Genomic DNA, 26,099 nt, shown 5'->3' with positions numbered 1-26,099 from the left:
TGCCTCAGCAGAAATAATTGGCTGAAAGTGGAAGAGAGGGAGCTTGTACCTAAATAAAGAGGAATGGATGCAAAGGAAGCAAGTGCTCATTATCCACAGCAGCAAAGGGAGTGTAAATAGTATACAACCATAAAAGATCAGAAGTACCCAATTAAAAAAAATGGTATGGAACTGAAGAACATGACTAAGGAAAGACATGTTGTAAAAAGCTGTTGGAACAAACAGTCTGAAAACTTGAAAATTACTGAAGACCATGGACCAATATTTATTAGAATCATGTAACCTGATAAACTCCCTCGGCAGCTGATAAACAGTGTCCCACAGAATAATGTATCCTTGTATAACCCAGAAGAATGACTTTTCTGGAAGTTTATAGTCAGATAAAAGGGCAACAGTTTCTTGAAGCAGAAACTGTGAAATCTACAAAGTCAGCCATTCTTAGAGAACAGTTCAAATTCTTAAGATAGAATGGCTCTTCTGAAGGATCCAAGCCACTATGGAGTTCAGTACAATAGAGTATTAAGATGCTTTATGGTAAACCGCAGGACTCAGGTTCCATTATGGCAACTGCCACTAAAAACACTTACAAGGAATGTATCTACGTGCTTGGACTTCACATCCTCTCAGTGAGAGCCTTGAATTGTATGATCAATAAGTCCTTATAGACTATAAGTTCTGTGAAATTTGGAACCATGACTATTTGTTCTCTTAATTTTGGAAACATCTCATGTTGCCTATGATATGGTAGATACTCCATAAATATTCAATGAAAGGACTAAAGCAAACAAGCAAGTATGGAATTCCTTTAGACCTTGACATAGCTTATGTTTTCCACGTGTCATCTCTTCTCCAGAAAGCTCCACCACTCAATGGGTTATATTATCTCCCTCCCCATACTCCTATACTCTGTGACTCCAACATACTATTATTCCTGGGTATTCATCTATCTATTTTTATATGGGACTGTGACATCATTAAAAGCAGGAACTCTTCTCAGTTGACTGCTATACACATTGTCTGATAGAGTAGGATTCAATGGATGTCTGATAAATGAATGATTGTCCTGTACTTCGTAGTATCATTCATTTCTGCAAATTCCAAGATCTAGTTCAATGCTTGGTGCATAATAAGTGCTCAGAATTATATGTTTAATGAAGAGATGGGTCAAAAGCCTTCAGTCTATACAATATGGACCCTGAGACAGTTGGAGATAGAAGTCTAGAGTCTGAAAATCTAACATCCCTCACAGTCAAGGCTCAATTAAGACTTTTAGAAATCCTAAGCACTGAAAAGGTTGTGCAATTTAAAATTAAAATCAAACTTACATGAATAGTGAAATCAACACAGCTTGCTTCTAGGATGTCAGATTGTGAAGTTCATGGAAGGTGAACTTCCACTTTCCCCTTTCTGGGTTTGCTATTGGGTGCATGCAGCTTAAGAACATACTATTTTGTGAGGCATTTTTCATTGAAAGTACCTTACCCAAGGTCACATGGCTAGTTAGCAGGAGAACCCAGCGCAAGTCTTTGACCTTTCTGTCTTGCTGTGCTGCCCTGTTCTTCATTCACACCCCCAGGTATTTCTGGACTGCTCTCAAGAGTTACAAAAACGCCACCACCTCTTGTGTCATCTACTTAGAAAGTTAGCTCCAACTGAACCAACCTAAACTTGAGAACGCCGGCCAGCTGGCAGTGGGCAGAGTGCCCTGAATTCTCACAGTGCAGCCAGGGGTGTTTCCTGCTCACCTTCTTTGCAATCAGCCCATTGTTGTTGCTGCTGCCTGGAGATTAGTACAGTAGCTGTGGAGGACAACCTCAGGGGAATAATAACTAGGAAAGGGAAAAGTGTGTTGACTTGCTCAGCCGAACAAAGCCACCTGAGCTCCACCTCCAAAGGATACATAGATATGGCGCTGAAGGAGCTTTCAAAGGAAGCTGGGGAATTACATAACAGGGAAATAAGACAGGAATTAAAACCGGCTGTGTGGGGTAACTGAGATGAATAGGAGGGTGACAGAACATTCTGTCTGCCTTATGATTTAGCTTATGTCCTCATAGGGTCAGGTCAGGCCTTGGTCTAAGGGTTCTCCTGGAATAAAGACGGCAGCTGAGGGATGTAATTTTGGTTTCTGCTTTTTTAAACCAGGGGGTTCTCAACTTCAGCGCTACAGCTATTTAGAACTGGACGATTCTGTGTTGGGGGTGGCAGTAGAGGTGTCTCTGTCTTACACATTGTAAGATGTTTAGCAGCATTTATGGCCTCTCCACCCCAGATGCCAGTAGCACCTCCACCCCAGTCATGACAACCAAAAATAACTCTAGACATTGACTAATGTTCTCAGGTGTGGAGTGGAGGTGGCAAAATTGCCCCAGTTAAGAACCACTGCTTTAAACAGATTGCTAATATTCTTGATAAATAAAATACTAAGAAAACTTCAACATTTGCCTGCCTTTTGTTAAAATCTTGTGTTTGGGGCTGGAAGAAATTGTCTCTCTTTTCTTATATGTACAAGGACGTGGGGGAGAATGGAAGAAAACTGGCTTCAATCAGTTTTTAAATCTCGCAAAGGAAACAACTCAATTTAGCACATGAAAGAAAAAAAAAAGGAAAAAATGTTTGAATACTGCCAACCTCCATCAATTACACTGTTATAGTGTAATTGACCTTCTATTAACTTCCAGGGGGAGATAATAACTAGGAGGTAAATTTAGTGTATTGTGGAAAAAGTTTCAAAAGACATACTTAACCACTGTAGTCAGTCCAAATGACTGTATCATTCTTTGCATGTAAAGTGCAAAGCAGAAATTTTCTTACTACTATTTAATGTCCATGCTGTATCTGAGTCCAATTTTCTCCATTTGGAAAATGGCATTAGTATTTGTGGAAAGAACTTGCATCCCCGGTGGGGAGGTGGATAAATAGATTGTAGTCTATTCATGAAATACTTTACTATAGATAAAATGAATGAATCATATTTCCATACATCAACCTGGGTAACTCTCTAAAGCACAGTGTTTGTTGCAAAACAGAAGGCAGGCTACAAGAGGGTACTTTACAGGGATGCTATTATGTGAACTGTGCAAATACAAAACTGGATATTGTTTATGGAAATATGTGTTAAAAATAGAAAACATCAAGATAATGTTATATGCAAAAGATTGTTTTGTTTCAGGAGAGGGAAAGAAAGAGACAGAGAGAGAGAAAAAGTGCAGAGAGGGAGAGAGAAAAAGAGAAAGAGAAAAATAAGCTAACAGATAAAATATAAATGGTTTTTACATGTATATTATTTTCTTTTATTTTATTAAAAATAGACTGCATTCTGCAGTGTCACTGTCAATACATTATTATTCTTTATACTTCAAAAAAATCACAGGGATAATGACTTGGGCTATTTGGTAAAGCTAATTAACAAGATAACTAGTTAACTTGCTAGACTTTGAGACTGAGTTCAGAGGATCTGAAGGTTACAACGTAAGAAGTAAAAACGCCAGATCAGGGAAGAGAAGCAGAGAACCAGAAGCACCATCCTCTGTGGTTAAAACACAAAGATTCTACTCATTCCAATTAAATTATTAATACAAAGTATTTAAATGGGGAAATTTGTGCTTACCATGTGCCACTCACATTTTCTTAGAACATCCCTCAAAATTCCATGAGTTGTATTTATTTTAGAAAATGGAAAAATTGCACTAAAAGGAAGTTAGCACATTTTCCCAAGCTCATCAAGATTTTACCCTACCGTGTAGTCAGTTAGCCTACCACAGTTTCGTGGACACTGTAAGAAGACAAGAGACTCCTGGGTCAGAGCAGAATATCAGTCTACTACTCACAGCAATAGCAGTAGCCAGTGGATTAGGATTCAATTTTATGTCTTGTCTCACTACCTTGGCTGGTACTTCCAGAACAATGCTATGTAATAATAGTGGTCACTGGGTTTCTTTCTAACTTCAGTGATAATGCTTAAATATTTGAACACTGAGTCTGATGTCATAAGGAAGTCTCTATTACTATTTTATAAGTGATAATGATGTTGCATTTTACCCAATGCCTTTTATTCATCTGTAGATTATATGTTTCCTCCATCATTGCCCTGCCCACCCTCCCCACTTTCTAAGAAGGTGCCATAATGGTAAAAATGGTTGCCCTAGTTTGCCCGAAAAAGTGGAAATCACTTATTTCATTCTGATTCTTTCTATAATTTTCTTAATTAAAAAAAAAAAATTAGAACCACGGTCTCATTCTTTTGCCCTGGCTAGAGTTCAGTGGCAAGATCACAACTCACTGCAACCTCGATCCCCTAGGCTCAAGCGATCCTCCCACCCCAGCCTCCCGAGTCTCTGGGACTGCAGGCATGAGCTACTACACCCAGCCTCTTTCTATAATTTTTCCGGCAAAAACTCCTCACAGTTTTTTACCTGATGACAGCATCTTTGTGATTCCATATAAAAGCGGTTACCCCACATCTTAATGTGCTTTTTTAGGAATTTAAAGCAACCAATCAATTAGTTCAAGAGATAACATTGAGGTTAACATTCTTGACATAAACTTTAATTCATGGCATATTTCTTATATAGTAGTGGACTGAATTAATATTTTATTTTTATGTCAATATTAGTACATGAGATTGATATTTGGCATCTTTTTATATAAAGCTTTATGTTTTGATATCAAAGTTATGCCACATAATATAACTAGAAGTGCTTTTATTCTTTTACTCTGCTCTAAAGATTGTACAGCATTGGGAATTTGAGTAAATTAGCATCAAAGCTCTCCAGAGATGTATTCATGGAACTATTTTGCCATCCATTGCTTTCCTTTTGTTTTTTTTCACTATTTTTTCTTGGATAAATTTTGAAATTTATATTTTTTGAAAATATTACTCATTTAGTTAAGAATTCCCAATTTATCACTATAGAGTAAGGGTCAGCAATTTTTTTTGGTAGCAATTCAAATATTTTTGGTTGTACAGCTGTAAGGCCTCTGTTGTAACTATTCAATTCAGTGGTTATAATGTAAAAGTAACAATGGGAAATATGACATGGATGAAGATGACTATGTACCAATAAAGATTTATAAGCATAGGCAGTGAGCAAGTTTGTTCTGTGGGCCATAGTTTTCCAACCCCTGGTATAGAGTTACTAATATTAGATTATATATTTTTAAATGTTATATTCTGGATGTTTTCTTATGTATTGTTTTTGATATTTTCAAAAGTAAATTTAAAATTTCAAACACATTTATGTATTTAGTAATTATTTAGACTGTCCTCCATGCCTAAATGGTTTTTTTGTTTGTTTGTTTTTTGAGATAAAGTCTTGCTCTGTCACCTAGGGTGGAGAACAGTGGCAGGATCTGGGCTCAATGCAATCTCTGCCTCCCAGGTTTAAGTGATTCTTACACCTCAGCCTTCTGATTAGCTGTGATTACAGGCGTGTACCACCACACCCAGCTAATTTTTGTATTTTTTAGAAGATGGGGTTTTACCATGGTGGCCGGGCTGGTCTTGAACTCCTGACCTCAAATGATCCTCTCGCCTTGGCATCCCAAAGTTCTGGGATTACAAGCATGAGTCACCATGCCCAGACTGGTTGTAATGTTAATCTTTAATTGTTCTATGAATTTCTTATTCTTGGTTTGTTGTAGTATGCATATTAAAGTATTTTGTGGGGAGGGGTAAGGAAGACAATATGAATGTTATACACTTCTATTTTTGTTTGACAAACAACTCTGTCTTCAAAAACACATATTTTGTTTCTGTAAGCAGTTCCTGTGGGATATTATTTGCCCTCCATAACTGTATGCAAGTTACTCCATTATCTTCTCCTTTATAGTGACTGGCAAAAAACCAAAACACACAATGCATGTTTCCTGAATTGATGGGCATCAACCTTCCTGAAGGCCAGGACCATGTCTATCTGCTCCTCCACACTTTTTCCAAAGCACTTATCATTGCCTAATACATAGTGGATGCATTAAAGCATATTTGTTGGATTAATGCCAAATAAGTGAATCCAGAAAAGAAAATATGTGAATAGCTTCAACATTGATTTACATTACTAAGTCAACCTTCTGCCCATCCAGGGCAAGAACAACAACATTCATTCTGGTTTCCTTTATCCATCTTTGGGTCTGATTTCCATGGTTTTGTTGAATCCATTTGCATGAACTCCCTGTTTTCATAACATTTTGTCATTTATTTTCATGGTCACATAGCAGGTCCAGGTCACTATGATCTTTGGTTTGGCTTCCTGCAGATTAGGGACAAGCCCTTGTGTATTATATTGGTAACTTATTGCTGTGAAAAAAATGACCACAAAAATCTCCAACAGCATGCAACAAAAAACAAGTATTTAGCTTTTGAGCTTGGGGGTTGGCTGATCTGCCAAGATCAGCAGGTTGCTCGGGGTTAGTTCTGTCCCATATGAAAGGCAAAAGGCATTATGCAAGGTCCCTTAAGGTGTCACCCCTGCACTGGCACATCAGCATCACTGCCTTGTTCTGTTGGCCAAGGCAAGTCACATGGCCACACTGTAAGTCAGGAGAGAGAGTGGGGTTTACTTTGCCCCTGAAGTGGGGCAGGCAAGGGAAGACAGCTGTGATGTTGCATAGTAAAAGGTGCAGGTGCCGAGAGAGGTTAAGGATTAGAGCCCCAAATGGGATCTGCTACACTGTTTATCTGCAGGTAACACGTTTATCCCAAGGCTGATGTTCCCTTCTTTCTTTGGTCCTAATTTCACAGAGGATTCACAGGAAATGGCCCAATTTTAGCTCCAGTACTTCCTCTTCTTGTTCAGGTTGTGTTAATAGGTTTTGACATGGTCCTCTAGGCTTTCATCCTAAAGATGTTTCCTAGAGCTGGTAGAGTAGTGGAGGTAGAGTTTCCCTGCTGTGTCTTCCTTCTTTCAATTTAGTTCCTTCTACTTTTCATGAGAAAAACTCAGTATTTCGTACCTGCTGATGACCTCCTTCTGAAGTCCTCAGCTGTAAAAGTGTTTTCCCCTCACCTTAATGTGCCTTTAGAAACTTCAGTGAAGAGACAGGAGGGGAGATCGGAGGGGAGATCTAGATACTTATTTTCAAGTTCCAGTCTTACTCAGAAATCCCTAAATTGCCACCTATAATCTGTTTTCCAGATGTAGTTTTTCTAGCTCCATCATGAGTTGACCTCTTTTCTTAGTCTCTTCCTCTTCTTCCCTTATCCTCAAAGCCTCTGTCCTCCACTAGGTTGAGTAGAACAGGCTTTGGTCTGTTTTGTTTCCCCAGTCTCTTTCCTTGAGACCTCAATTTGCCTTTGAACTCCTTTGATCACACTCACAAAATTGGCTAACTGGGCTTCTGCAGATATCCTCTTTTTCAATCTATCCGTGGGGTGCCTGTGGACATTAAAATAGGACTTCTAAAGACATACATCTGAAAGGAAAAATACTCTTTTGCTAGAGAATAATAAATCACTAACTCTCTACCATCCATAAAGTTCAATTTCGGGGTAAATTTTAGAGGAGGAATGAAGAGAAGGGGGAAGATTATCAAGAAGAGGAAGAAAATAAAGACCAACAGTTCATCTCCTTTCTTGTTGCCTCTATTTATGAGTTTGCCTTTATCTGCAGTTTGACCTCAGAAGAGTCCAGGAAGGAAAGAGTTGAAGTGTGGAAACTGATCTCATATAAAGAAAAAATACCAAGAAGCTTCATGTGAGCAATACCACACAATCCACAGCAAATTCCTCCTGCTACAGTCTGCTTTTTTCTCCTCAATTGCGGGCTGGGGAAGCAGGTCTTTGGTTAGTCTGCCTTAAATGCTGTCCTGGAGCTGAGAGTTGCAGTAATAATGGTCAAGGTGCAGTCTGAAGTTCAGCTTTGAAAGGGAACTTCACCTCCTTAGAAACAGGGCAGCTGCTGAGAAATAAAACAGGGCCTTTGGAGAGATAAAGAGAGTACCAAATGTTCAAGTCTATGCTTGTAAAAAGGCAGGCAAAGGTAGCAGTGGAAAAAAAAAAAAAAAAGGAGAAGTAATGAAGTTCACCAGGAGTCCACTGCATAGGGAAAACTGCTTCTTCGTCATGTTTGGGGAAAACATAATTGCTCTATATTCTACAGATGGTTTGACAAGGTTGCATGATCTAGGAAACATAACTGGCACATGAAATCAGAGCATTTCCACATTCAAAAGAAAGACCTGCAGAAATGGAGTTTTTCTATTTACATATGAAAGATATTTCATTTTTAATTGTTTTAGGTTAAAATTATTCTTGTGATTAGTTTTCTATCTGCATGTCTGGCCAAATTTCCAGTCTCAATGTATCCATAATTTCTATTGAAATCTTTTCATCCTTGCTTTGATGATCCAAGTCAATCCTCGTACTTCACCCTGACCTGCCTACCACTTCCACTCTGTGTCCTGGAAATCCTCCTCTTCTTCTCCCTAAATGTAGGGTTTCCCCAATGCCTGTAGTTGAGGTGTTTTAGGTGCTGGCATCTCTTCAGCTTCCTTCATGGCCTTCAACCATCCCAGGTTTCAAGCTATCACTTCTATGCAGATGACACCACGATTCATCCTTCCCCAACTTGCAACTGAGGCAGGAGAATAGAGCCTGGAGACAGGGAAGCTAAGACCAATTTGCACTGACTTCCTAAAACTGAATCAAAAGGGGAATCTACCTCTCAGGCCCAAGTAACAAAGGATCAAAAGGCTACTCTCCTTACAACCTCCTCCCTTCCACTGGGTCACAAATGGGAAATGCAAAGTGCCCCGACTGGCCTGGCCAAGGTCATTCCTTCATTTGCATAACGCATCAATCCACTCTGGCCTCAGATTGGCTGTGGGTCAAATCCTTCATTCATGTAGGTGGTAACAAATAAGAGACTTCTAAAAGCTACTTGCACCCCAGAAAATTTTGCAAATAAGCCCTTGAATCACTGAGTCAGGCCCGCTCCTACCCTGTGAAGTGTTTTCTCACTTCAATAAATCCCTACATTCACTGTTTCATTGTTACTTTGTGCATTTTGTTTAATTATTTGTTCAACACGCCCAGAACCTAGAAGACTCACACTGAAGGGCTTCTTCAAGTAACACGGTTGTACAGCTCTTTACACCACATGTGCACGTACCATATATTTTCTATGTTAAATATTTTATGTAATCCTTTATTTTTTCCAATGACGTATTTTAGGCATCCCCTCCTGAATAGAATATGAACTTCTTGAAATTAAATTGCTCAAAATGTAAAATATCTTTGCTGACAAAACACTTTATTAAATGTAGCGTACTGTCTCCATTAATTATATTAACTATCACCAATCCTTATAATCGGGCTTTCTTTGGCAAATCTGAGAACTGATGAAGATCAGTCTTTAACTTTAGCCCTTGGGAATCTTCATGTTGTTGCTGTGACTATTGCTGGAACATGTACCCTTGCCATGAGCACATTTTTGTTCCTGTCCTCTCTATAGGTAAGTCTTATCAAAACTCACTACTCCGTGTCCCATTTTCTTAAGCTGTTAGTACTCATTTCTAAATTTCCTTATAGAATATGAAAGTTCACAATCGGAAAAGCTAAAGAAAAGTGCCCAATATCCAAGCTCTACCATATCCGATTTGTGTGGCCTTGGGGAAATCCTTATCTTTCTGCAAATGGAGATAAAAACCCATTTGATGGGCCAGGTGCTGTCAGCCTGTAATCCCAGCACTTTGGGAGGCTGAGGCGGGCAGATCACCTGAGGTTGAGAGTTTGAGACCAGCCTGACCAACACGGAGAAACCTTGTCTCTACTAAAAATACGAAATTAGTGGGGCGTGGTGATACATGCCTGTAATCCCAGCTGCTTGGGAGCCTGAGGCAGGAGAATTGCTTGAACCTGGGAGGTGGAGGTTGTGGTGAACCGAAATTGTGCCATTGCACTCCAGCCTCGGCAACAAGAGCGAAATTCCATCTCGAAACAAAACAAAACAAAAAACCCACTTGAGGTTGTTGTATAAATAAACCAGAACTCTTATATAGTCATCACTCCAAAAAATGCGTTCAAAATGGGATTTATGGCACTTAAATATGTGCTGTCTGTCATGAGACTATTTTGCATGGTAAAGAGAAATTTAAAATAAATGTGAGTCTCAGCCCATTGGTGAAGTTTCATTCCAGGTGACAGAGCAATATGTTGATGGCCAAATTTCAAATGGAAGGTTTCTAGGTGAAGTCTTCAAATTATATTATTTCAATAACAAGCTATTATAATACCCTGAAGATTAGCTGTGGTGTTAGGAGATATTAAAACACAATCAAGAGATATAAAGTGACAATATTTCACTTTATTCTATTCAACTATTGAATTTAGTTGCAAGAATAATTCACTGTCATTTTTACCTGGCCATATATACTGGAATATGCTTATTCTTTCTGCGCGCGCACACGTGTGTGTGTGTATGCGCCCAGACTTAAAAAGTCTTACATTAGATGGTGCTCAATTGATAGTTCTAAGTCTTTTACCTGCTACAGAGCCAAAATAAATCTAACACAGTGGTTAAGAATTCAGATTTGCCAGACAGAGCTTTAAAGTTAAAATTATTCTTAATCGTGATTAATCCTCTCTCTGCGTAGCCAACCAAATTTCCACTCTGATTGTATCCACAACTTCTGTTTAATCCTTTACATCCTTGCTTTGATGATCCAACCTGCACAGGGATAGGATTTGGTGTCCAGACATGCCTACAATAGTCTTTATTTACTTGACACCTACCTGAACTATTTGTGAGGGGGGAACTTCTAAAAGTAATGTAGAAATTTTTTTTTTCGGCATTCTGTAAGCTGAATGGCACTCTGGGATCTCATTGTTTGCCAGTGTATCAGAACAAGGACTATGCCTGATGAAATTTAAGTCATCAGCTATTGAAAAAGTGTATTTGTTGATAGACTTATTCTCTCTTAAACCAGGACAAAAAGTATTGTCAAAGGTAGTTTCCTTAGGTCAGATTGGCACTGGACCCTTGTTTTGCCAAGGCTCCTCTATGATTGAGCAAGAGGCTTCACTGTTCCCAGTCTCCCTGCCCCGTCTTTACCAGAGGACAGCAGGGCCCTCCTCCTCAGGGTGGTGCAGAGAGGTGAATAGGTTCAACAGGTTCATATTTTCAAGTACTTAGCATCTCAGGTGTGCTCAACAAGAGGCAGCCCAAATGTCCTTCACTGATTTTTTATTTTTGGTATTGGATTTCTTTAAGACAACTTTTCACTTAAAAAGTGAGCATTTCTGAGGTAAAATAATATTTTTAATCAGCTATTATTTTCCTCCTCCGTATGACTGTAGGCCATCATATCCACTGTTTAGTCAGGGCTTTGCCATCATGTTTCAACAGCATTGTCTTTCCGATGCTTGAGAAATTAGAGGTAATTCAGACTGACCATATACATATGTGCAGCATGGCCAGAAATGAAGATCTGAAAAAAAATATTGAGTGATCTGAGGAGGAGGAGGAGGAATGAGAGGGCAGAAGACATATGGAGGCAGTGGAGAGGAACAAGGTATCCTCCGGAGCTTAATTCCTTCAAAAGAACATTTCTTCCACAGATTCGATGTGGTTTCCAAGCCTCAGAAACATGAGACCCCCGTGACCAAGCTGATGCTCATTTTCACTGTCAACATTAATCATATTAACTGGATAATTGCTGAGTACTGAGTCCACAGACTTAGAAGACTCGGTCATTTGATCCATGAAATAAGCCGCACCCATAATTCAGCTAATAAAATCACAGAAGTGAAGAGAAAATTGTTCCATTAATTTGTCTCTGTGAATTCTGATTCTTGGCTTCAACTTGCATCCTATCGAGCAGTGCTTTTCAAATGGAAGTACACATCCTCTTGGGGTTGTGCACTGAGAAAATGGGAAGGCTGAGGATACACACGGCATGTTAATTATTTCTTTCATTCAGTCAACAAACATTTATCAAATATGTACTCTTTACCAGGTACTGACTAGACCCAGGGGGTACAGCAGTGAAGAAATGAGTCACAGTTCCATTTCTTCTGGTGCTTGTAGAATGGTGTTGTGAAATAAATATCAAAGCTAGAGTCACACAAATATAGCTGCTGCACGCATTTTTACTTAAAGATCTGGTCAGTTCAATGGGAATAAACTCAAATCAGTATTTTTACACTATACGTTTCACTGAATCAAGCACATTTTTTCAATTATATAGAAGCTGAGATGCAAATTGCTTTTTAAGATAAAACACTAAACCTTAAAGAATGTGTTATTACTTTGGGCGAATCTCCACATACTTGGGGAATGGAAGTTTGTTCTTTTTTTTTTAGTCTTGTTAGTGAAAATGTTTACCAGGTATGGGGACAGATGAATCTAGACAATGTTTAGGAAGAAGATCACCAGGGATTGAACTGATTACACTGTCAGTGAACTTTTTCTAATGACACCGTCTAGAGTCATGTCTATGACGTCTGATGACAGCCCAATGGACATTACAGCAATAGGGTGAATCACTTCCTGTTTAAATATCTTACTTATCAGGTGTTGCTTCTTCCAGGAAGCATACACTTTAACCTTTTCCAAAATACCCTGGGGCTTTTTTCCCCACTCAGTCCCTGGTTCTTCCAAAATGTGCACAGGGACAGGATTTGGTGTTGTCTAGACATATGTCTACAATAGTCTTTAACACCTACCTGAACTATTTTTGACGGGAGAACATACAAAGTCTGCTGTAGAATGTTTCCTTCAGTGTTCCAGAAGCCGAATGCCACTTTGGCATCTTATTTTTTGCCAGTGGATCCAAAACAAGGACTATGCATGATTAAATTTAATGTCATCCACCACTAAAGAAGTGTATTTGTTAATAGGCTTATTCTTTCTTAAATCATAACAAAAATATTGTCAATAGGTAGTTTCCTTAGGTAGCATGCCAGTTCCTTTTATCTTTCTGGGATTGTTGTCATAGCGAAAGATATCAGAGTTGACCCCACTTGGGACACTGGGGAAACAAACGGGAGAAGTGAAGCAGCATATTTAATATTTATTCTTTGGTATATTACACATACAAAAGATAACTCTTCCACAATATTGCCTCTATGTCCTCCAGAGGCTGGGGTAAATAGAAATGGAAAGAGTAAAATATTATTTGTTTCAGGACATAAAAGGTCATTCTTTTTCTCCCTATTTATTTATTTTTTTGAGACGGAGTCTCGCTCTGTCGCCCAGGCTGGAGTGCAGTGGCACAATCTCAGCTCACTGCAAGCTCCGCCTTCCGAGTTCATGCCATCCTCCTGCCTCAGCCTCCCAAGTAGCTGGGACTACAGGCACACGCTGCCACGGCCGGCTAATTTTTTATATTTTTAGTAGAGACGGGGTTTCACAGTGTTAGCCAGGATGCTCTCCATCTTCTAACCTCATGATCCGCCCGCCTCGGCCTCCCAAAGTGCTGGGATTACAGGCATGAGCCACCGCACCCGGCCTTCTCCCTCTTTTATATACTTAAACATAGTGACAGAATTATCAACCTGTTCCAAACATTAAAGGGGCAGGCACATATTTTTATAAGAAAATAGGTCAAGTGTAGAATGTCCTTAAATAATGTATTTCAATTTTGTTTTATGAAAAATACAAAAATATTGCATTAAAATTTAATATCTGAACCCAAATCAATAGATATTAAATTACATTATTTAATCCTATGAAACAATTAATTAGGTTTTAATAAAATATTAAATTTCAAATAAGTTAAATTTAAATAATTCTAGTAGAATGGAATCATATTTTAATGGAGAGTAGACTTAATTTTTTTAAACAAAAAGGCTTAGACTATGTAATTTACATATATTCACATCTTTTTCTCTTAAAAATCCCTGTATTATCCCTAATTTACAAAAGAGAAGATGAAAGCACACACATTAGTTTTCCGTAAGATCTCTCAATATGTTATAGAGCCACAATTAGAAACAGTTACCTCTGACTTCAGAGCCAATCAATTTCCCATTCTACTCTGAAATGAAACTCATGACTTCATTTATTCAATATGTACTCCCGTTTACAATGTGTATTGTAACAGGTCGATGCTGCAGGGAAGGAATGAGGCGTGCAGTATGGGCCAGATGAAAAGCAGGCATAATCCTGCTTCTCTAATGAACAAGTTGTCTTTACCCAGAGAAGTAGAGAAGCAAAATTCATCTCTCTTGCTTCTCGGTGTTCTCCTTGGAAGACAACTTTGTTCCATTCTCACTCTACATGTTTCCAGTAGGGGCATTAAGAGCACCTCATTCGTCAGCCACAGGATCAGTTCACGGATGAGCCTGTGACTAGAGCTGAGACAATGGGCATCCTATCTGAGAAGTTTGCTGGAAAGATTAGAAAAGAGGCACTACTACTTTGGTTGACAAAGTGGTAGAATGTAATTTTGGAGTAATAAATGACCTTTATGTTATATATAGAGAAAGAGAGTGCTACCTGGAAAAGAGGTTAACCTTGATGAAAGCAGATCTGAGATAGAAAAAATTAATGTTTTTCTGATCTAAGCCCCTGAATCTAACCCTACCTGAAGCAAGACTTACCCCAGGCATTCTAGTTGTATGATTCAAAATATTCCTTATTTCATTAAATCAATGGATTTCTTTTTTTGTCATTTACAGCTGTAAGAGTTATATCCTTAGGGAGATTAAATTATCTTGAACCACCAGATTTGAAGCACATGTAGCTATTTTAAAATTAAAAAGTTGACTTCAAAATCTATCTTCAAAGATATTAAGGGAACACTACATACATACACTTTTCCAAAAAAAAAAAAGTAAAGAGCTAGGCTGTGTATTACGGAGTTTCCAAGTGCTAGATTCTGCAATGGAGGATCTTTTATTTTTCTTTAGTTTACTATAATTGAGCTTGTTCCTATGTGCAGTTACATTATTCTCTTAAAAAAAAGTGGGCTATTAATATAAAGACAACGGTGTAAGTGAAGAGGTTCTATAAATAGTACATTATTTATTTTGCTAACTTTGGTGTGTCTCTAATGTTCTCTGTTATATGGGTCCTAATAATGATTTCGACTATTACTTCCATGCACAAAACGATCTAGAACACAGGCAACTTCTGGTGAAATTGATTAGTGTGGACTGCCACAATGGATAATTAATATACTTTAACAGAATTTATTCAGATTAACTGTCTGTATTCATCAAATTAAAGAAGTACTTTCCAAAGATTCCCTTTTAGTCTTGCTATGTTCATGAGAATTACAAGTCTGGGCAAATTAAGACACAAAGATTTGCATGCAAGAGAGTGAAAGAAGTCAATAAACAAAAGCATAAATACAACATGTCTCTAGGTAATTTACCTATCAGGGATGCCCCAGAAATGTTAAATCAGTTTTTTCATGGCTATATAAATTCATATAGTGTTGATGCTAACCCTGAGGTCAGCCAAACTCATCACAATAATAAAGATGAGTGACCAGCTGAGATTTAAAAGATTCATCCTGGGAGGGACAGAGATGATGAGGCAAAGAGACTTGAGCCAAACCTCACATTCATTACAAGTCCTTCCATTGTTAATGTAAAGTTTACATTGCTAAAGTAAATGTTAGATTATATACTCAATCATAGAGAAATATTGACAAAATTGAAAGAACACAGTATTCAACTTACTCGGTTTCCGAAACTTAACCAAAACAACAGGTACTACAAACGTGTGTTTTTTTAATTCAAAGTCTGATCATTGCTTTGTGTATGGCACAGTTACATTGCATTACAAAGCTTTTGTTAAAAGGATTAATTTGTTAAAAGTGAGCATTAAACTGTATCACAATTTTTATACTTCTGATAGGGCATTTATTATGATGTTTAAAAAACTGAAATAGTCAAAAGATGGAAATGGCTTGGGCTTTTATCACTCTAAGCTGCCCTGATATTTGAAAATATTTCTGGAACATAGGACCTTTGTTCACCTGACTTTCATTTGTCCAGACTGCTTAATTCTCAGCTTCCTAACTATGTCTTAATCCCCTATTCTGGCTCCCAGCTGACTTTGGGATTTTATGTGCTTTCCTCTGACTCAGGATCTTGGTTCTCCTTTATGCTTTCTTGCATTTTTTTCCACCACTTTATCTCTTCATATTTTCTAAGGTACGTATTTTCCACTGTATAGCTAAAGCTCTACAAAACCCTTTTTCTGCCCCTGGAACTTGGCCAACCCTAATTTTCCATGAAGGAGTGTAGCACACTCACTTCTTGAATTTCTATGGTGAGGACGACAATTAGAAATTTCCAGATTTAAATCTCCGACTGGGAGGATATAAATTGACTTTTGTGTTCTATGTATTGTTTTTAGACACTAATATATTTGGTCCCTTTTGTAGACACTACTGAGATATAATGATATAGATCGATTTTCACATAATAAAATCAAGGTTAGAAAAACCAGTGTTTTTATTCCTTGAGGACTTGAAATAAATTATGAAGATATAACAAACTATTTGGCCTTGTAGTAACAAGACCAAGAAGATGCTTACCCAGACCTGAGTCCCTTATGATGACCTAAGACAGAATTAATTCCACTTTGTTATTCATCACAGCACCTTGCACTGATTTCCAAGAAAAACTTTGTGTTTTACCTTATTATTTAGTTTTTGGCATAGAGAGGCTTGGAGAAAGGCTTCAGGCAAATGAAAATATGAAAAAAAGATTTGTAGGAAATAATCTGGCATGTACAAATGTACGTAAGACATTACTCCAGGGGAAATTATCAGAAAGTTACTAGAAATGTAAAACCAGCCTTTTCAGATTGTTTGTGATTTTAAGCCAATAAAAATCACAGAAAAAGTTGACTCATTGTTATCACAGAAAAAGTTGACTCATAGGTAAGCATAAGGAAAGGAAACAGAAAAAGAAGATTTCACACACATAGGTGGGGAGAGAACTTGAGGAAGAAAACCAGGACAGGGATATCAGAAACTATGGGCACAGAACATTTCAAGAAGGAACTTGGTGGCTCCTTTAGAGGTTTCCTGTTTTTTTTTTCTTTCTCTTTTTTATTATTATACTTTAAGCTCTGGGGTACATGTGTATAACGTGCAGGTTTGTTACATATGTATATCTGTGCCATGTTGGTGTGCTGCACCCATCAACTTGTCAGCACCCATCAATTCGTCATTTATATCAGGTATAACTCCCAATGCAATCCCTCCCCCCTCCCCACTCCCCATGATAGGCCCCGATGTGTGATGTTCCCCTTCCCGAGTCCAAGTGATCTCATTGTTCAGTTCCCACCTATGAGTGAGAACATGCAGTGTGTGGTTTTCTGTTCTTGTGATAGTTTGCTAAGAATGATGGTTTCCAGCTGCATCCATGTCCCTACAAAGGATGCAAACTCATCCTTTTTTATGGCTGCATAGTATTCCATGATGTATATGTGCCACATTTTCTTAATCCAGTCTGTCACAGATGGACATTTGGGTTGATTCCAAGTCTTTGCTATTGTGAAGTGCCGCAATAAACATACATGTGCATGTGTCTTTATAGCAGCATGATTTATAATCCTTTGGGTATATACCCAGTAGTGGAATGGCTGGGTCATATGGTACATCTAGTTCTAGATCCTTGAGGAATTGCCATACTGTTTTCCATAATGGTTGAACTAGTTTACAATCCCACCAACAGTGTAAAAGTGTTCCTATTTCTCCACATCCTGTTTTTGACTAAAGGAGAGTTCGCCTTGAACTGAATAAAGAACAGACACCTACCTAGCCAGATGGATCAGCTGTGTCAAGACTGATGCTCATCTGTAAAACCACAAGGTAAAGTATTATAAAACAAAATAAATTCCAGCCAAATCAGCCTAGGATAATTTACATTACATTGAGAGTGGACTTGTAGAGAAACATATATGGTGTTATTTTATGTGTTCGTGCAATTAAAAAAAAAAAAAAACCCAGCACATTAAAGTCACCTTGCATGCATATACATATTTTTACATATGCTTGTATGGGTCATGGAGAAAGATATGGAAGAACACACATGCGAGGCTCTTCACACAGTTTAAATTGGATGAGGTAGGAAAGGGAAGGAGGGGGAAGACAAGAAAGAAACTGGCAAAATGATGCAATATGCTCTGTGTGCTAAGTGAAATGCCATACAGACTAGAAATAATGAACAAATAAAAATCTGAAATTAGGCTGGACATGGTGACTCATGCCTGTAATCCCACACTTTGGGAGGCTGAGGCAGGCGGATCACTTGAGGTCAGGAGTTCGAGACCAGCCTGGCCAATATGATGAAACCCCTTATCTACTAAAAATACCAAAAAATAAAATAAAATAACTAGGCCTGGTGGCATGTGCCTGTAGTCCTCACTACTCACTAGATTGAGGCATGAGAATTGCTTGAACCTGGGAGGCAGAGGTTGTAGTCAGCTGATATTGTGCCACTGTACTCCAGCCTAGGCAACACAGCAAGACCCTCAGAAAAAAATGAAAATAAAAAATCTGAAATTAAGTACAGGATGGTATTGTAAACAATCATTTTGCTCTTGGATTCTGTTGTTGGTTTGTTTTGTTTTGTCATCAACATGATCTTTACAATGACTGCCAAAAAAGTAAAGAAGAGAGCAGAGAACGGCAGCCAACATGGGAGCGGGTTTTACCATGAGAGAATTGAAGAAACAATGTAGAATTTAGCCATAAAGACACCAGTGTGACTTGGTCGAAGAAGGCTTCAGAGTAGAGGCAGAAATAAATGCTGGATTTCCCGGTGTCAGTATTCAACAGGAGGTGAGCTCCTAGAGCAGCAAGCGTTTTTGAATCCTGTAAAGCTGAATGGAGAGAGAGCAGCAGCTGGAGGGAGACCCGGGGCTGGAAAAGACAAAATGGTGCTGATTCTGCTCTGCTTGCCGCTATCCCAGCTCCACGATGCCTTCTCTGCCACTCTCTGTCCACATAGCTACCTCCTACTGCATTGGTCTAGCCAGCCTGTCCTCTGATGCTCAGTAGTGACCAACCAACAGGTAATGTCAAACAAAATTCAAAGAACAAAAGAAGAAAGAGGTCAGGGTATTTATTCCCCACTGTTCTCTCCCTGCCTGTTTGGTTTGAGCAGTAGTTGCATTTGTGTATGGCTACACTTCTTGCCTTGCACTGCCTCTTCCACCATTCCAGCTCTTCCCAGGTTCCAAGAACCTTCCTTTCTCTTGTTGAGACCGAGTCTCGCTTTGTTGCCCAGGTTGGAGTGCAGTGGTGCAATCTTGGCTCACTGCAACTTCCCCCTTCTGGGTTCAAGAGATTCTCCTGCCTCAGCCTCCTGAGTAGCTGGGACTACAGGCGCCCACCACCACACCCGGCTACTTTTTTGTATTTTTAGTAGAGACAGGGTTTCACCATGTTAGCCAGGATGGTCTTGATCTCCTGACTTCGTGATCCACCCACCTCAGCCTCCCAAAGTCCTGGGATTACAGGCATGAACCACTCTGCTTGGCCACCTTCTTCCCTTTCTTCCCCCAATTCATGCCAAGTCATCCACTGTCATTAATCCCAGAGAGTGTCATGAACCCCTATTGGTTCTTTAAACATATTGAGCATTCCATTGTTTCCTGTGAGGACTCTAAGTAGCAATACATGATACTTTGTTGTTGTTTTAATTATGGGAAAAAGGAAACACCTGGACTTGCTTTTAAGGCTCAAATACAGAGCTGGGCGGAAGGTTAGTTTATGCTGTTATGTCAGATCATATACAAAGTGTTAACAGAGCTAGGATGTGGCAAACGGATATTCAAACCCCAAATGTCACAGTAAGTCAGTGGTGTAAATGGATATGGGCAGTGAACAGCTGTCTATCCTTATAGTGAAAGAGAGTGGGCCACAAAGCAGTTCATTGTTAGCAGTGCATGGCTGGACTTCCCATCGTGGAAGCAGGACCCTGGACAGCATCCCATAGGTCATCTTAGGCTGTTCCTATGCAGTCTTCTTGCCAGAGCTTCCCTCCATAGGCTGAGAAAATAAACCATTAACCTCATAAGGGATTTAGGCAAAATATTGAAATGTACAGTGATTCCATAAGGATCTCAATTTGAATCTGGGACCTCATGCTCAGACATGACTTTTTCAGGGAGATGACAAGATATTCTCTGAGAATTATTAAAGTTATGGGATGGTGAGGGATATATTAACAGTAATAACATGGAAAAGAAAAATTGTGACAGCAGTCATAGTTCTATTTGCTTAAGGATGTACTGCCTGAGCAGGGGCCCAAGTCCACGAAACACAAAACTCCATGGTCTTTACCACTTCGTATTTCTAGACACATTATATATTTATGTGTATATATATATGTACATATGTATATGTAATACATACATGTGTTACATATATAATATATATTGTGTATTAATATACATATGTTATATATGTATGTTACATGTATATGTATTATGCATTATACATGTAACACATACATATTATGTATTATATAATGTATTATACATTATACATGTAACACGTATATTTAACACATTATACACATAATGAATGTACATGTGCACATATAATGCATATATACATGTATAATGGATAATACCTACATATACATATAAATCATACATCTATTTATTGATTTCAACATTGAGCAACTACTGTGTATGAAATACTTTATTGGTATAGGCAACACCCGTGGTACATACTAGCCATTTAATAAACAACAGTTTCCATCTTATTTCCATTTTTTCAATGCTAATTTGAGCAAAGGAGAGCCTGTGGGAGAGCTCTATGCTTTCATAACATCAGCTTTCCTCCATGTCATCCCACCTTCTCAAACCTGTGAAATCTGGTGAAAGAGAAAAGAAGGCAAGACCAGAAAATGCAAGCTTTTTTGTTAAGCCTGCTGCAGCTATCTCATTGGTTAGAGCCTAATATATTTTCCTGCTAGAGGAGCAGCTTCTTATTGACAATGTTGGCTAAGGTATTGAATACTCATGCCAAGATAGGCTCTGGACAAGGAATTGTACATGTATTATGCCATTAGCTGATTTCAGGCACAATTTGGAAGGTAGGATGATGAACCAGCCGTGTAATTATGATTATATGCTTCATTAATTCCAAATGTCACTTACCCCCTGTTGTCTAATATATAAAGCAAGTTGAACGGACTCCCTTCTACTCTACCAATCTTCCTTCTCCCTCTGCCAGTGTATATAAACTCCTTGTTGAAATGTTTAATATGAATTTTTTATTCAGTATAACTCCAGGTGACTGACAGTCCCCAAATGTCGGATCTTTGCTGAAAGAAGCATGTCTGAGGATCTCTGAAGGCTAATTAATGCTTCAGTCACAATGTGCTCTGAGAGAAGGCACAGAATGACTTAATAAGAGATGAAGAGAGTACTGAAAATTATTGTAATGGAACAAAGAGACCTCTTTTCAAAATTTTCTTTTTTTTTTTTTAATAAAATAAAATCAAATCCAGACTCTGAAACTGGAACATTTCACAGCTTGGAGGCAGAGAGCAATACACAATTCAATGTCTCTTGACCATCAGTGATATCACAAAACAGATATACGTATACAATACATGGCTGCTGAATGCATGAGGTGCTCACCCTCATATTGTTTCTGGTGAAGTCTTACTTAAAGGGACTTCTCCTAAACCCAAGTGCCTATTATCAAGCTAAGTTATCACTTGAAAATGATTAAATATCTACAGAAAATCCTAAGGGAAATGAACAAAGAGTCACGTTCAACCTCTAGAAGACTGCAGAGAAAATCAGGAGTAAAATCAACACATGCGAACGTAGAACTGGTCTGTACGTCAGTAAAGATGCCACTTGTAGTCATCTTATGCTGCTAGATAAAAATGTCATAATAGGAAATGTATTGCCACACATCTCACTGTTAGTATGTCCAGTTAGTCAAGGCAACAATTTGTTACTTTGAACTAATTTTATTTCAGCTAAATGCAAGAAAAGAAGGTTCTGTTCTATTAAATATTTTCAGTAAGTGGCGATAGGGTGCCAGGCACAAAGAAAGGGACCAAATGAGCCACTGGTACATCTGCAATTGATGAGCCTGGAGAATACACAAGCCATTCCTTTTGTGCCTGTTGGCAGCAAATGATGCACGTGATCGTGGCCATGCTTTTAATACCCTCTCTGGGAACAATTTTGCTCTTTCCATGAACCTGGTTGGGGAAGATGTATCAGGGAAGCTTGTGGAAATCTGTGGGCCCGTGGTTCGTAAGGAAGCAATTCTTGGACCATGTTCTTTCAAAAAACGTTAATTTTCTTGTGAGAATTTTTATTTATTTATTTTTTTGCAGTTGACACTAATTTGGAGTGCCTTTTTGTGTATTTTCTCCATGTACCTAACATAGCTGGATGCACTTGATCAAGCAACTTCTACCAACCGGATGTGAAATGAGTGAAATCCCTGCAGATTTTCACCAAAACCTTCCTTCACTCTGTTTTCATGGCTTTTCATTGTTCTCTTCTGGGTAATATTCCTTTCATTGAAAACAGACTGCAAACATGCGGAAGTTGGGAAGCACACCCGCTTGTTCGCCACTGCATTCTCAATGCTTGAGTTACGTCACAGAGAAAGAATCTCAACAAAGTCTTGTTGAATTAATGCAGAAGTACATTGGGCATTTTGCATGACAATCATTTGTTTCAATATTTCCTTGCCTGCCCCCCGCCCCCAACTGTTTATTTTTGAGTTTGGAAGCCATATCTAATTACTCCTTTGTCAAAAATAAAGTTAATATTTGTGTTTAATGTTTCATATTTGCTCATTCACATTAAGAATATTATCCATTGCCAATAAACACATGATTTTGTTAACCTTTATTGTGTTTCTGCTTGAATTCTACTTCATCCCACAATCATATTGAAACTTCTGCTTTCTTGTACAATACACTGGCATTTCTTTGCCTATCATTTTACTTAGAACCTTTTGGAATCATTTTGTGTTCCTTATAAACATCCTTTAGTGTACACATTTTATAATAAAGTTATTTCTCTTATTATAATGTGTACATTTGGTCTGACTTTGTCATCTCGTTTTACATTTTCTTACTATTGCCATTCCTTCAATTTCATGTCTGAGGTTTTTATGTTATTTACAATAGGCTTATTAAATCCTATTAATACCATCATAAACATTTGCATACACTTATAAGTACACACAACTGCATTTCCACCTTTATTTCATCATTAGTAATAATACTGTGATATCCTACATTTAGACCAACTCTTCTTCAGGAAGTTTATTTTCTTCTGTTGCATACCTTCTTTAGCACAGGTTATCCTCATCTCATTTTCACCATCCTAAACTTTCTCATTCAAAAGTCATTTTAAATACATGCCTCCACTCGTGTCTATGTTTATAACATTATGTGGCCTCAGTGCTACGCTTGACTGATTTCAGCATTGCCTATCATATTTTTATGCCTTAATCCCTCTGATCTCAAGTTCTATAATTTTGCTCAATAAGGGAGTTGTATATTCACCTATCATCATTTTTCTTTCTACTAAAACGCGCTATTTCCTGAGCCCTTCCTGGCTTCTTGTTTGTAACTTTTTAAGTGTTGTAGTAATAATTGTGAAGCCAGTCTGTTTTGCTTCATTAAGTAACCTTTTCTTTTCCTCATTTCCTTCAAATATTCTTGAAGGATATTTTTACCTCTCTCATAGAATTTAAAAATTATGACCACGTGTACATTCTTACAGTTCTCTTTTCTGATTTTGTTGAGTACACAGTACACTCTCTGTTTTCCTTTTTATATTTTGCTAAACTCAGGAAGGTTATTGTTGTTGTTGTCATTATAAGTAGATGTCATGGTCTTCTGTGCTTTTGGTAGTTCTGTTCTGGTCTCTTCATTTAGAACCCTGATCACAGGTCTCCATCTTCATTCTGTGTCTATTTCATGTTAGCCTTTTCCTTTGTCTTAATTCTTAGCAAACGTTTTACATCTATCCTCTGCAACAAAGATGTATTTTACCTAGAGAAGGGATTTTGTTCCTCATTGTCTCCAATGTGGATCACAGTTATGACTCTCCATTTTTAATTTCTTCGAATCATTCTTAATCTTGCCCAACCTTTCTAATATAAATGAACTTCTCAACAACCCTTTGATCTTACGGCTTCCTGCTTCTGTTTCAGAGAATGCCTTTTTGCATTTTATTGAGGACAATGAACACATTCATGTGAATTTATGGTGGTTCCTGCACAAATCATTTCTGGAGATCTAAGGTTTATATATTTCCAGGTCATTTTCCCTTTTTAGAGTTTATGCAGATTGCTTTTCCTAGCAACCGTCAGTTTTCCTCTCTATTTACACTTGAATGAACCGAGACCTCTCAGAAGTGAGCCTGGGCTGGTCTTTGACCCAGCTCTTCAGCCACTTCAGAATAGCCCCATTAAGCGCTTTTAGAGGTCAGGAAAGACTCAGATCATTTCCATTTTTCAGGCATCTTGTATATTTAAAAACAACAACAAAAAATCACTATACATTATTACAAATGTTGTGGTATATTTAAAATGTTTGGATCTAAAAAAATTACTGTTTTTTAAGATGCATACACATAAAAGTAACTATGTATAACCTCATCTAAAAATATATATAAGTAAGAGATTCTGTCTGAAGTTTACAGAAATATTCTTTTCTTACATTCTTCAGTGATAGATCTTTCGTGAGATTTCTTTTTCAAATATACAGTTTGAGATTCAGTAATGTGCATAGCCTTTAACCCACTGCATACATTTTTAGTGTTCATTCTTTTACTGTGTCTTGTACTCTTTGAAACATGACGAATACCATCTCTCCTTCCTGTTCAAGTTCTGAACCAACTGAGAAATCAGACACGAGTCAGCAGGTGGAGAACCAAACCCAACTTTTTTTATTGAAAACATCCTGGCTGGCTGATGTAGCTTTTCATGAAATCTAAAATGAGTTTGTTGATGCTCCATTCTCAAGTTGAAACTTGAATTGATAGAGCATGACAGCTTCTCTTATTTCAGCTTCTAGCTTTCTGAGTGAAGAGGAAGGAGGATAAGATTGCATCCCCTACACTCAAGGCCTTGTTAGATGAGCTCGAACCAAAGAACCAGAGGCTCCTGATTTCCACACATCAACTATGTTTTTGGCCTTTCTTCCATGAGGAGGAGGAAAGGGACAAGTAAGATATCAGGAATCCCTTACAAATAGGGGAAAGGAAAAACATGATTATCCTTAAATACGAGACCTTCCTCTCCTCACAGTGCTTAAATCTCTGATTATCTGAATGAAAAGTTATTAAAGATAAAAAAGCTATTATATCCAGCACACTGTGTCTAAAAACCTTCCTGTTATTAACACAGTCAGGGCACCAGCACTTCTGACAGACCCCCACCCCAGCACACAGACAATATGCTGACATTCTCTGCTTTATTGGCTCTTGTGAGCCACCATCTCTAAACACAAATAGAAAGGGAGAGGGATATAAAATTGCCTCAAATTCTGCTTTTCTGCAACTGAACCCAGGTCCCAGCACTTAAATACGTTGAAAAGACTGTCTAGTACCAACCGGTATTAGTCCCTTCTCACACTGCTAATAAAGACATGGCCACCACTGGGTAATTTATAAAGGAAAGAGGTTTAATTTACTCACAGTTCTGCATGGCTGGGGAGGCCTCAGAAAACTTACAATCATGGCAGAAGGGGGAGCAAACATGGTTTTCTTCACATGGCAGCAAGAGAGAGAATGAGAGCTGAGCGAAGGGGGAAGCCCCTTATAAAACCATCAGACCTCGTGAGAACTCACTCATTGTCACGAGAACAGCAGCATGGGGATAACCACCCCCATGATTCAATTATCTCCCACTGGATCCCCTCCACAGCACATTGGGATTATGGGAACTACAATTCAAGATGGGATTTGGGTGTGGACACAGCCAAATCATATCACCACCTACCAGTCCTGGTACATGTACCTAAATGTCACTGTGATTAGCTTTCTCTCAGAGACTGGCAATGGATTCCCTGTTTGATAATTATCATTTTTTGGTGGTAGTGCCAGTTTTGTTCTTTTCTTTTTCTCTCTCTTAATAGTTATTTAATGAAAATGCTGTTGCCGCAGGTAAGTTTGATGCCAACTTAAGTGGTA

The 26,099-nt window shown here is 38.3% G+C and overlaps 1 long non-coding RNA gene across 1 annotated transcript in view; it reads left to right on the top strand.

Annotated features, from left to right (window-relative positions):
- LOC117068954 overlaps window positions 1-22,548 on the top strand; it is a 220,478-nt gene extending 197,930 nt beyond the window's left edge. The window contains exons 3-4 of the long non-coding RNA XR_004431324.1: window positions 17,680-17,772; window positions 22,331-22,548. This is a non-coding gene — a long non-coding RNA (uncharacterized LOC117068954). The remainder of the gene's footprint in view (window positions 1-17,679; window positions 17,773-22,330) is intronic.
- Window positions 22,549-26,099: the final 3,551 nt, after the last annotated feature.

The sequence above is a fragment of the Trachypithecus francoisi genome, unplaced genomic scaffold (assembly GCF_009764315.1).
Source record: "Trachypithecus francoisi isolate TF-2019V2 unplaced genomic scaffold, Tfra_2.0 Lachesis_group21, whole genome shotgun sequence".
Taxonomy (NCBI): domain Eukaryota; kingdom Metazoa; phylum Chordata; class Mammalia; order Primates; family Cercopithecidae; genus Trachypithecus; species Trachypithecus francoisi.
The sequence above is the reverse complement of the archived record's forward strand: the minus strand, read 5'-3'. Positions and strand labels throughout refer to the sequence as shown.